The sequence below is a fragment of the Mastomys coucha genome, unplaced genomic scaffold (genome assembly GCF_008632895.1).
Source record: "Mastomys coucha isolate ucsf_1 unplaced genomic scaffold, UCSF_Mcou_1 pScaffold22, whole genome shotgun sequence".
NCBI classification, from domain to species: Eukaryota; Metazoa; Chordata; class Mammalia; order Rodentia; family Muridae; genus Mastomys; species Mastomys coucha.
In genome coordinates, this window is record NW_022196905.1 from 204338646 (window position 1) to 204349710 (window position 11065).

The window sequence follows — 11065 nt, forward strand, 5'->3', positions numbered from 1 at the left end:
AACTCACTCTGTAGACCAGTCTGGCCTTGAACTCAGATATCCCACCTGCCTCTGCCTCCTAAGTGCTGGGATTAAAGGTGTGTGCCACCACTGCCCGGCTAAGTGGATTCTTAATGCATGCAAAGCTTTCAATTCCAGCTAAAGAATTCTAAGATAATTTAAGTTTTCTCTTAATCTGAGTTGGTGACCCATGACCCTCAGCTTCTGGCTTCCTTGCTCGTCTGGTGTACTGAGCTTCATGGATGAAGTCACAAAGGCTCTCTACCTGGCAGTTCCCATAGCTCCCCTGGAAGAGAATGTCTGGCATGGGGATGTGGGCGGCTCCTGTTTGTCAGGAGGCCGTGCACACACCTTTGATGGAGGATCATTACTTACCTAGGATATCCTTATAATTCCCTCCTGGGTCACTTACAATTTATCACTTCCTCCTGCTCATTAGACAAGACAGCTTTCAAAGGCAGGCGGATGACAATATAACCCAGGCAGGAAATTGCTCCTACCTGCTAACCAGTGGGTTACTCTAAAGTAGACACCTGCCATTACTCTGGTCTCTTCTAAACTGATGCTGTAGCTTTGCAGTGTGGGGGTTAGAAAACCAAGGATAGAAACAGATGGAAATGGTTCTTTATGACTCAAGAAAGTACACAGTGCTCTGGATAACACCAAGAATGGGAATCTACAAACCTATCCGTGCAGAGATGCTGTTCACGCTATGCAGGGCCCGTGTGTACTAGGTGAATACTCCATCACTTGGTTACATCCCACCTCCAAACCTATCTGCATTTGACGCTGGCATTCATTACATGATTTCTTCTGTCAAGCACATGCATCCATGCTACTTATATTTTATCTGAGGTTAGAACATTTAGTTCATGAGCATATTGCATGTGAATGCTGTAGTTGCATCATCAAATATACATTGAGAGTCAGCATTTCGTGCTTATCTATGTAGATTTGTACTTTTCCAAATTAATATGATATGTGTGACAGTTTGCTGGAGGGCATTTATAGGTAGTTCAGATAATATCTTTTTAAAAATTTATCCACTATGATTATTTATTATTATTATCATTATAATTTTTTCAAGACCTGGTTTCTCTGTGTGGCCCTGGCTGTCCTGAAACTTTCTGTATAGATCATACTGGCCTTAAACTCACAGATTCACCAGGCTCTGCCTCTTGATTGCTGGGATTAAAGGCATGCTCCAGCTCTTATTGTTATTTTTAAAGGTTTATTTGTTTTTATTTTATATGTATGAGTGTTTTCCTGCATGTATGTACATGTACCATGTACATGCCTAGTGCCTGAGGAGGCCAGGAGAGGGTGTCAGAGTCCCTGGAATTAGAGTTATAGGTCATAGTTACCACTTGGGAACAAAACTTGGGTCCCCTTACAAGAGCACGGAGTCATTTTCCAACTCCACCCCTATTTTGAGATTGGGTCTTATGTAGCTCAGGGTGACCTGGAACTCCTGATCATCTTGTCTTTACTTCCTTAGAGCCAGGACTATAGGGGCAAGCCACCAACCAGCCTAGCTCATACTGGATGATGTCTCTGTGTGTGATGATGTTTTCTGTTCCTTCACGAGGGCATGGCATTTTGTGAAAAAAGATTACAGTGGGTATGTCTGGGATTTTTAGATATAATATTATTATCTGCTTCATAGATTTAGACAGGCTTAAAAGATTAAGTAGCTATAAAGTATTATTACGGAAGAGTTAGGAGGCAGAGCTATAGCGTGAGAGAGAAAAGAATATATCATGCTAATGGATTCGGAAAGCACACAGTGAGATTGCCTAAAGAAATTAGCTGAGTGTATTTGCTATGGCATTCAGTGATGAGTTCTTCAGAAGCACCTCTGTCCCAGGCAGCGTTCTAAGAGCTGGCTGGATCACACACTAAAACCAACCAAATCTGCACATAATAGAACTTTCTCAGTGGTGTGCACAGTGCTTTATCTTACTGTGTGTAAAATATTGCTTTACCTGGTTTGTTTGTTATTGACTCCCCCCCCCCCCCTTTAGGGAATGGTTCAGCGGAGATAAAGTGTTTAATTTTTAAAAATTTGATTACATTTATTTACTTATGTAAGTGGCATAGCAGAGCAACTTGCAGGAGTTGATGTTATCTATTCAGCATGAGGACACTGGGATTTGAACTCAAGTTACCAGGCTTGACAGCAAATACCTTTAACTGATGAGCCATCTTACCAGCTCATGTTATGTGGACATGGTTCATCTTGTTCTTTCCTGTTTTCCCTCTTCCAGGAGATATTAGTCATGATGCATGAATTGTGAGCAGCAGGTGTGTGGAGGTGGATTTTAGTCCCTAAATTCTGTTCTCACTGAGTTATAGTTTTAAGGGAGATTTTTTTTTTTTTTAAAAATTACATGTTACTTATTTGTGTGTGTGTGTGTGTGTGTGTGTGTGTGTGTTAGAGAGAGAGAGAGAGAAAGAGAGAGAGAGAGAGAACTGATGAATGTGTGCACTGTGTGAATAACTATATAAGCCACGGGAATCAGCTCTCTCCTACCATGTGAGTCCCGTGGATCGAACTCATGTCTTCAGGCTTGATGGCAGGAGGCTTTAGCCATCACACTGGCCTCCTCCTAGAGAGGTTCTTATACTAAACATTCCTCTCTTTTCTCCAAAAAAGCAATAGTTATAATTTACCTAAGACTATGTGATCTTGCATCAGACCCATTTGAGAGGATCATTTATAGGAAGTATACCCTATTTTTGTGAAAAGAGAAGAAGGAAGAAGGAATAAATAAAAGATTGGCTTGAGTCAACCCAGTGTCATGTGGGCCATATGCCAAATGCAAAGCTGCCTGGCCTCGGTGGGGTGGCCGTCCTTTGTCCTGGTGCAGGGAAGGGTGTTAGAGGTACAGGTGAGTGACTGGTTCCTGGGACCACTGCAGTCAAGAGAACTCTCTTTCCTTTAGCTTTACAGGAAACATTTATCTCTGTCTCCAGCTTGCTTCAGAAGGACAAACAATTCTAATCTCAGTGAAAACAACCGAAAGACAAAAGAGCTGGAGTGTGTGAGAGTCTGTGTCAACTGCTAGAGACAAGCTGGGGCGGCCACTGTTTAACCTGCATCAGGTAAACGAAGTCCTCCAGAGGCTCTCAGAGCCCATAACAGGAGTTAACCGCGTTAGCAAGAGTGGGGCACTCAGTTCTTCGCAATAAAGCCTGCTGTGAAACATGAGGGTGGAGTGTTCCTGAAACAGAAGGCTGGGCGCAGTGTGTGAGGTACAGATGCTTTTCAGACGTCCACCTCTCCTGGGTTATGTTTAAGGAAGTCACTGTGGATAGATGCACATGCTTATCTGCAGGTTTCTCAGATGGCAGATGATCATTCAGTATATAATCCTGTAACAGGAAGCTTACTTTTTTTTTTTCTCTATTTCTTTCTTGTTCGAGGCAGGATCTTTGGCACAGGCCAGTCTCAAACTCCCTAGAAAGCTCAGGATATCCACGGCCTTCCAACCTCCACCTCCCCCGTAGTGATATTACTGGTTCCACTAACACACCCGATTCATGTGGTACTGAGTAATGTAGAACTGTAGAACTTAGTGCTTCCTAGCAAGCACTCTACCCACTGGGATACACCACTGGCCTCAAAATGTAGTTTTTTTTTTTTTTTTAAAATTAGTTTTTAAATTTAGCATACAAAGCGATGGCCTTTGCTCTGGCTTTTGAGGCCCCACCTTTAGCTGAAAGACTGTTGACAGTTGGTGGCTGCTGGGAACAGGGGAAGAATATTTCTTTTAGGGTGTGGCCACTGGTAGTTGAACATGCTCCACTGACTGACCCTACATCCACATACGCAGTATAACTAAACTAAGTGGTGAAAGAAAGGAAGTAAAGAAAAGAGCAGAGAAGAGAAGAAGGAAACAAGAAAGAAAGAAAGGAAGAAAGAAAGGAAGAAAGGAAGGAAGAAAGGAAGAAAGAAAGGAAGAAAGAAAGGAAGGAAGAAAGGAAGGAAGAAAGGAAGGAAGGAAGAAAGAAAGAAAGGAAGGAAGAAAGGAAGGAAGAAAGGAAGGAAGAAAGGAAGGAAGGAAGGAAGAAAGGAAGGAAGAAAGGAAGGAAGAAAGGAAGGAAGAAAGAAAGAAAGGAAGGAAGAAAGGAAGGAAGAAAGGAAGGAAGGAAGGAAGGAAGAAAGAAAGAAAGGAAAGAAGGAAGGAAGGAAGAAAGAAAGGAAGGAAGAAAGAAAGAAAGAAAGAGGAAGATCTGGCGTTGGGAGAGAACCTGATGGGGAGATGTCTTGGGGAGTTGAAGAGGAAAGTGAGGGATGAATCTAAGGATGTTGTATACATATGTGAAATTCTCAAAGTATAAAATACTATTTCGAAAAGTAATAAATAAGCTGGGAGTGGTGCACACCTTTCATTCCAGTAGTTAGAAGGCAGAGGAAGCAGATCTCTATGAGTTCAAGACTAACTTGGTTTATGTAGTGAGTTCCAGGCCTAACAGGGTTTATCATCTTATGATCCTGCCTCAACAAATAAAGAAATAGAACAAAAATATTAAACACATGTGCACATGTGTGCACACATGTGTATGAGCACACACACACGGAGTTCTGAACATCAAGTTATCTAAATGTTACTTCTGGCTTGATTCATTACTGATTTAATGTCCATCAACTCTCTGATTATGGCAGGGTTAAGGTACACAGACACACAGACACACAGAGGCACTCAGAGACAGGTATGATAACCCTTGCTCATATGTATATACACACACACACACACACACACACACACACACATATATATATATATATATACACAGACTACACAGAGAAACTCTGTCTCAAAAAACAAAAAACAACCCAAAACAAACAAACAAACAAACAAAAATCTACAAGCACAACTTTATGAGTTTCTCTTATTCTCTATAAATATGTAAAATGTCCTTGGGATGTATTTATATATCCATGTATAATTTTTTGGGTCTCCGAAATGCTCATAAGTTATCATTTATTCTGCATAAATCTTGGTGGAACCTAGGAGATATGCTTTTGTTTTAACATTTGCTGTTTCTGGCAAAAACATGGTATTAGGTTTTTGTTTTTGTTTTTTTTTTTTTTTTGGTTTTTCAAGACAGGGTTTCTCTGTATAGCCCTGGCTGTCCTGGAACTCACTCTGTAGACCAGGCTGGCCTCCAACTCAGAAATCCACCTGTCTCTGCCTCCCAAGTGCTGGGATTAAAGGCGTGTGCCACCACCGCCCAGCTGGTATTAGGTTTTAATATATATATATATATATATATATATGTTTGTATGTTTGAGCTTTGATGAGAATGAATTAAGTTTTAAGACAGAGTTTCTTGAACTCTTGGTCCTCCTGCTTCTACCTTCAGAGGGCTGGATTAGAGAGATATGCCACTGCACTGGGTGGATGAATTTCTGAGATCTTCCTATATGCTAGGCAGGCACCACAGCAGCTGGGCCTATAGCCCTAGCCCCAACTAAGTTACATTTCTAGAGCTGACAAGAATCTGTTTAAGGAACCCTAATGCCGATCCTTCCCATGTAAATGAAACTGCATGCACGCACGCACACGCAGGTGCACATCACCCACCAGATTCATTCTCATATGCAGGATAGAAATGAAACCAAATCCAGCTACACAGAAAGACGATTGTGAAGGAAAAGACAGAGAGCATCCAGGAAGCATCCCCCCCCACCCCCACCTTTTCTTTTTACCTTCATTCCTCTCATTAGGGCTGGTGTAGATGGAGGCCAGAGTAAACAAGGTAAAGATGAAGAAAGCCAGTAAAATGAACGCCACCTCTAGGTTGGTGAATGGTAGCTCCATGGAAGGCTAATGGTGTTTTCACCTACAGTAGGAAACACATATTGGCTTAGGACACTGCAATCCAGCGAACTGCCCTGCAATTATTTACTTTAGAGTCAAACACATATGTGGTAAGACTTACCAAAATACCCATGTGCCCAGTGCAATGTAAAAATGAAGTATGATGACGTGTGGTGGCACTTGGCTGTTATTTCAGTATTAGGAAGGCCGGGGTAGGACAAGTGTGAGCTGAGGCCAGTATAGCCTGTAGAGCCAAAATTCTAAGAAACATACCCAGCCCAACCCCAAAACAAGCATATAAAGAAAAGCCAAGATAAGGGAGCCGGGGAGATGACACAGTGATTAAGAGCACCAGCTTCTCTTAGAGAGGACCTGGATTTGGTTCCCAGCACGTCCATGGAGACTCACAACTGTCTTTAATGTCATTCCACACCCTCTTCTGCCTTCTCAGGCACCAGGTTTACACATGGTACACATATATAAGAGACAAAATACTCATATATATAAAAAAATCAAAATAAATACATCTTAAGAAGAAACAGAAAGATTGTAGCACTAGGGTTGGAGGTGAAAGCACCCAGTAGGTAAAAATGCACGAGAACCCGAGTTTGGATTCCAGCATCCATGCAAAAGCCACAAGTTAGGGTGGAGAGATGGCTAAGAATTGAGGTGATTCCTAGCATCCACCTAGTGGAGTGACTCTTAATTGCCTGTGACTTCAGCCTCAGGACCTGACCTTTCTGTCTTCACTTGCACCCTCATGCACAGACTGTCATTATATATATGTATGTATGTATGTATGTATGTATGTATATATATATATATATATTGCACATATACACAATTAAAAATAATAAAATCTTAAAAAAATAAAAGAGCCTAATGTAACTATGCACACACCAGTGGTATTGGAGGTGTAGACAGGAGGGTCAATGGAGTTTGCTGGTTGACAGTCTATCTCCAGGTTCAGTGAGAGATGCACTGTAAATGCAGCAAGGAGGCAAGTGATACAGGAGAACTCTGTGTCCTCGCTCTCTGTAAGAGCTCATGCACACACGCCTTAGTATACATAATTATGTGCATGCCTATACACACACACACACACACACACACACACACACACACACACACACAGCCGCAGCATTATCTTGCTTGGAACAACAGCTGACTATCTTTCTGTGTCTTTTAGACAAATGTCAACTATTTAAAACACTGCCAAGAGCCTAGTAGAATTCTGAAGACACAGAAAGATACAGAAAGAGTGGTCACATCTACCCACCACAATTCACTTCAAATCCGTCATCTACTCTGTGAGGAAGCAATTGTTAGACTCTTCCCCAAGGCCTCAGGTTCCTCTGAGTGTGGTATTCAAATGATCTCAACACATTCTCTACGTGGAATTCTTGACCAAAGATGGCAGTAAAAGCTAGGTCTGTCTGTCTCTGTCTCCCTGTCTCTGCTTGTCTGTCTGTCTGACTCTTTCGTGTGTGTGTGTGTGTGTGTGTGTGTGTGTGTGTGTGTGTGCATGCCACAGTATGCGTATGAAGGTCCCAGGACAACTTTGTGGAGTCTGTTCTTTTTTTCCCCATCTTTCCATGGGTTCTGCAGATGGAATGCAGGTCATGAGTCTTGTACAGTATTTTACCCGCTGAGTCATTTCACTGGCCTCCGTTGAGAAAGTTAACACAGGTTTTTAGTCGGATAAGACAGACCGAAGCAGGGTTTGATAATAACTGCATCTCTATATGCAGGGTAGATGAAAGGAAAAAAAATGGTAATTGGGAAATATCACAGGATTCATTTTGAAGGGCATGCAGGAGAACGGAGGCTTCTTATTGGCTAGAGGGAGCAGGGACTCTATGGCTCATTCTAGAGGAAAGTATAATGAGGCTCACCACCAAGACCATCTCACAGAATTGTGTGAGTCGACAATCCCATGGTCAGTAGAGAAACATGGTCACACACATCTTGTAACTTATTAATATTTTGAAATGGGATGGATCACATCTGCTTCTTCAAGGGCTGTGAACATTATTAATTCTGCCGTGGAGTCCTAGAAACCAGAACTTATTTTGATTGCCAGTGTCCAGGAAAACAAAGGAGGCAAGAAAAGAGAGGTATGGCGCCACCTGCTGGCATCTGCATGCAGACGGTTAGAGACGGAAGCGATCAAAGAATAGAATTCAGGGATGCTGTATGCTTTATTGCCTGTGTGGTACCACATCCTAGTGTAAAATGACCTTACAGATCCTCCAACTTCATTCCATGCTTGGAATATCACCCTTGTTTGCTAAGTGTGGTGGTACGCGACTTTAATCCTAGCTCTCAGGAGAGAGGCAGGTGGATCTCTGGGATTTCTAGGCCAGCCTAGGCTACCGAGTAAAACCATGTTTCAAAGTAAACTAACAGACAAACAATCAAACAAACAAGCAAAAAACTGAAACAAAAACAAAATAAAAAACCACGTTAGCTTGTTTGTTTTGAGTCACAGTCATGTCATACAGCCCAGGTGGGTCTTGAATTTGTTATGTTTGTCCTGCCCCAGCCTTCCCAGTGCCAGGACTACAGGCATGTGCTTCCATGCCTGGCTTTATATAACCTTCTGTTTGTCTATTGATTTGCTTGCTGAGTAGCCAGGGGGTTGAACCTTGTGTCTGCTGTGCAGGTGCTTTACAGCTGAGCTGTATGTTAGTGTAGGCATTCAGGATGGAGATAATCATGCATGTTTCCTGGACATAGGCCACATACAGTGAGCTTTTTCTATGCCAGCATCCGGCAGGCTATCATTCTAGTAACAATAAACAAAAGTAGCTTCGTTTCCCTCTTCTTTTCTTTTCTTTCCTTTTTTTTTTTTTTTTTAAATCAAGACAGGGTTTCTCTGTGTAGCCCTGGCTGTTCTGGAACTCACTCTGTAGATTACGCTGGCCTCAAGCTTTCTATTCTCCTGACTCCATTCCCCGGGTGCTGTGGTTACATACCTACACAGCCATACTTGGTGTGTGTGACTCTGGAGCTCAAACCCAGGCCACACTACCCACTGAGCTACATCCCCAGACTATAATAAAAATTTCTGTATGTATTCACTGATTTGATTGGTCACCAGTGAAAGAAGCACATGGACATGAAACTCAGTGTAAAAATTTGAATTTCACCGGGATAGAAAATGTGTGCTGCCGAGACGTCCGGAAATGTCAGCAAGATCAGGCATTCTATGGCATGTTAACACCTCAAACAGATGATGAGACACACATTTTGGAAATGGCCTCGCAGTCTCAACAGTACTGGAGGAGTGCCAGGAGGCGCTGGCCCTCCTTCCCACCCTTGTCCTCTCCTCAGGGGATGTACCCTTCTCCTTTGCCACTTTCCTTTTCTCTCTGGCACTATGCACTCTGCTTTTCTGTGATGTAGCATCCTTGAGTGGCACCACTAGGTGCCACTTTGAGACTATGGGGAACAAACAGCCCCTTCTTGTCTTTCCTTGTGTGAGGGCTGTGTGTATGCACTGAGGGCTGGAGTCCCTGGTAAAATGAATGCCTTAACCCAAAGAAAACATTTGCCACAGTTCAAATAAAGGGTTCATTCACAACCCGGTGCAAATACCTAAACTTTCTGGTTACCAAGGCATATTTTTGGTATTGGAATTCTAACGGTTGGCTACATCAGAAAATGACTGACACCCCTGCCCCCAATCTCATGCGACACTACCTTTTCCCTCTCTCCCTCCCCCATCTCTCTTTCTCTCTCTTTTTTCTTCTCCCCACCCACCCCCACCTCTCACTTTGAGACATGGTTTCTCTGTGTAGCCCTGGCTGTCCTCCACCTGCCTCTGCCTCCCACTGCCCAGCTCTCCAGCTTCAAGGGTCTTGGGAAGGACATTGTATTGTGCGCAGATATTCACTCAGACTTCCGCTAAAGCAGAGATTGACACTAACCTATCACATAACACAGTTATCTCCAATGCCATGCAATCATTGAACTGCCTCTTAAAGATTTGATCAATACGCAGCTTGTGTTTGGATTTCCCTAGTCACCAGGGATTTATCACCAGCGGATGCAAATCACTAATATTCACATGATCCTGCTTGTCAGGAACTTTCTTCAGATGAGCAGAAATTTTCCTCTAAGCAGCTAGTACCATTTGGCTCCCGAGTATGGAGGTAGAAAGCTACTTTATCATGAAGACAGTGAATTTAACAAGCGTTCTCTCTTTTGTTTCTTACTCTAAAGTAAAGCAACCAATTAAAGACAGGGGAAAAAACATGTTGGGTTAGGTTGACTAGACTCCAAAGGATCCCATCTGAGGATTCCCTGAATTTTAGTTTCTCTTTCTGTACATAGCTTGATTCCCAATGAAGCCTCATAAATGTCTGTTTACTTATTTCTATTATTGTTGTTATTATTATTATTATTATTATTATTATTATTATTATTATTATTATTTTAAGGGCACATGAGGGTATTTTGCCTGCATGCAGGTTTGCATACCTCATACTTTCCTGGTAGCTGCAGAGGCCAGCAAGGGATATCTGATCCCTTGGAACTGGAGTTTCAAGTGGGTGTGAGCAGCCATGTGAGTGCTGGGAATTGAACCCAGGTCTTCTAGAAAAAGCAGTCAGTGTTCTTAGCCATGGAGGCATCTCGTTAGCCCCCAGTTTACTTTTTCAGGTATCACAGGCTGGTCTTGAACTTGGCTGTGCATCTGAGAGAGACCTTAAACTTATGATCCTCTTGCTCCACCTCTGGAGCAATTATAGGTGTGCTCTCCTGTGCCAGGTGTGTGCAGGGTTGGAAATTAAACCTTAAGCTTTATGCATATTAAGCAAGTACTGTACCGACTATGCCATATCTTAGTTTCCATTTTTTTTTCTAAATTTTAAAAATTTACTTATATATGTTGTGGTTTGCCTGCTCAGCTACATACAAGCTAAAAACACCTGAGAAGAGAATATCTCAATTAAGAAAATGCCTCTGCAAGAGTAGACTGTAGGCAAGACTATAGCACATTTTCTTAATTAGTAATTGGTGGTTAAAGGCCCAGCCCATTGTGGGTGGTACTACCTCTGGATTGGTGGTTCCAGGTTCTATATGAAAGCAGGTGGAGCAGACCATGAGGAACCAAGCAGTAAGCAGTAACCTGCTTGGTCTCCCCATCAGCTCCTGCCTCCAGGTTCCTGCCCTGATGTACTTCAGTCATAAACAGTGCTATGGAAGCATAAGCAAGATACCGCCCCCCCCCC

General features: G+C 42.6%; 1 long non-coding RNA gene across 1 annotated transcript in view; it reads right to left on the bottom strand.

Moving 5' to 3' along the window:
• Window positions 1-11065, bottom strand: part of LOC116069376 — a 35686-nt gene that overhangs the window by 17221 nt on the left and 7400 nt on the right. Inside the window, exon 2 of the long non-coding RNA XR_004110000.1 lies at window positions 5717-5850. This is a non-coding gene — a long non-coding RNA (uncharacterized LOC116069376). The remainder of the gene's footprint in view (window positions 1-5716; window positions 5851-11065) is intronic.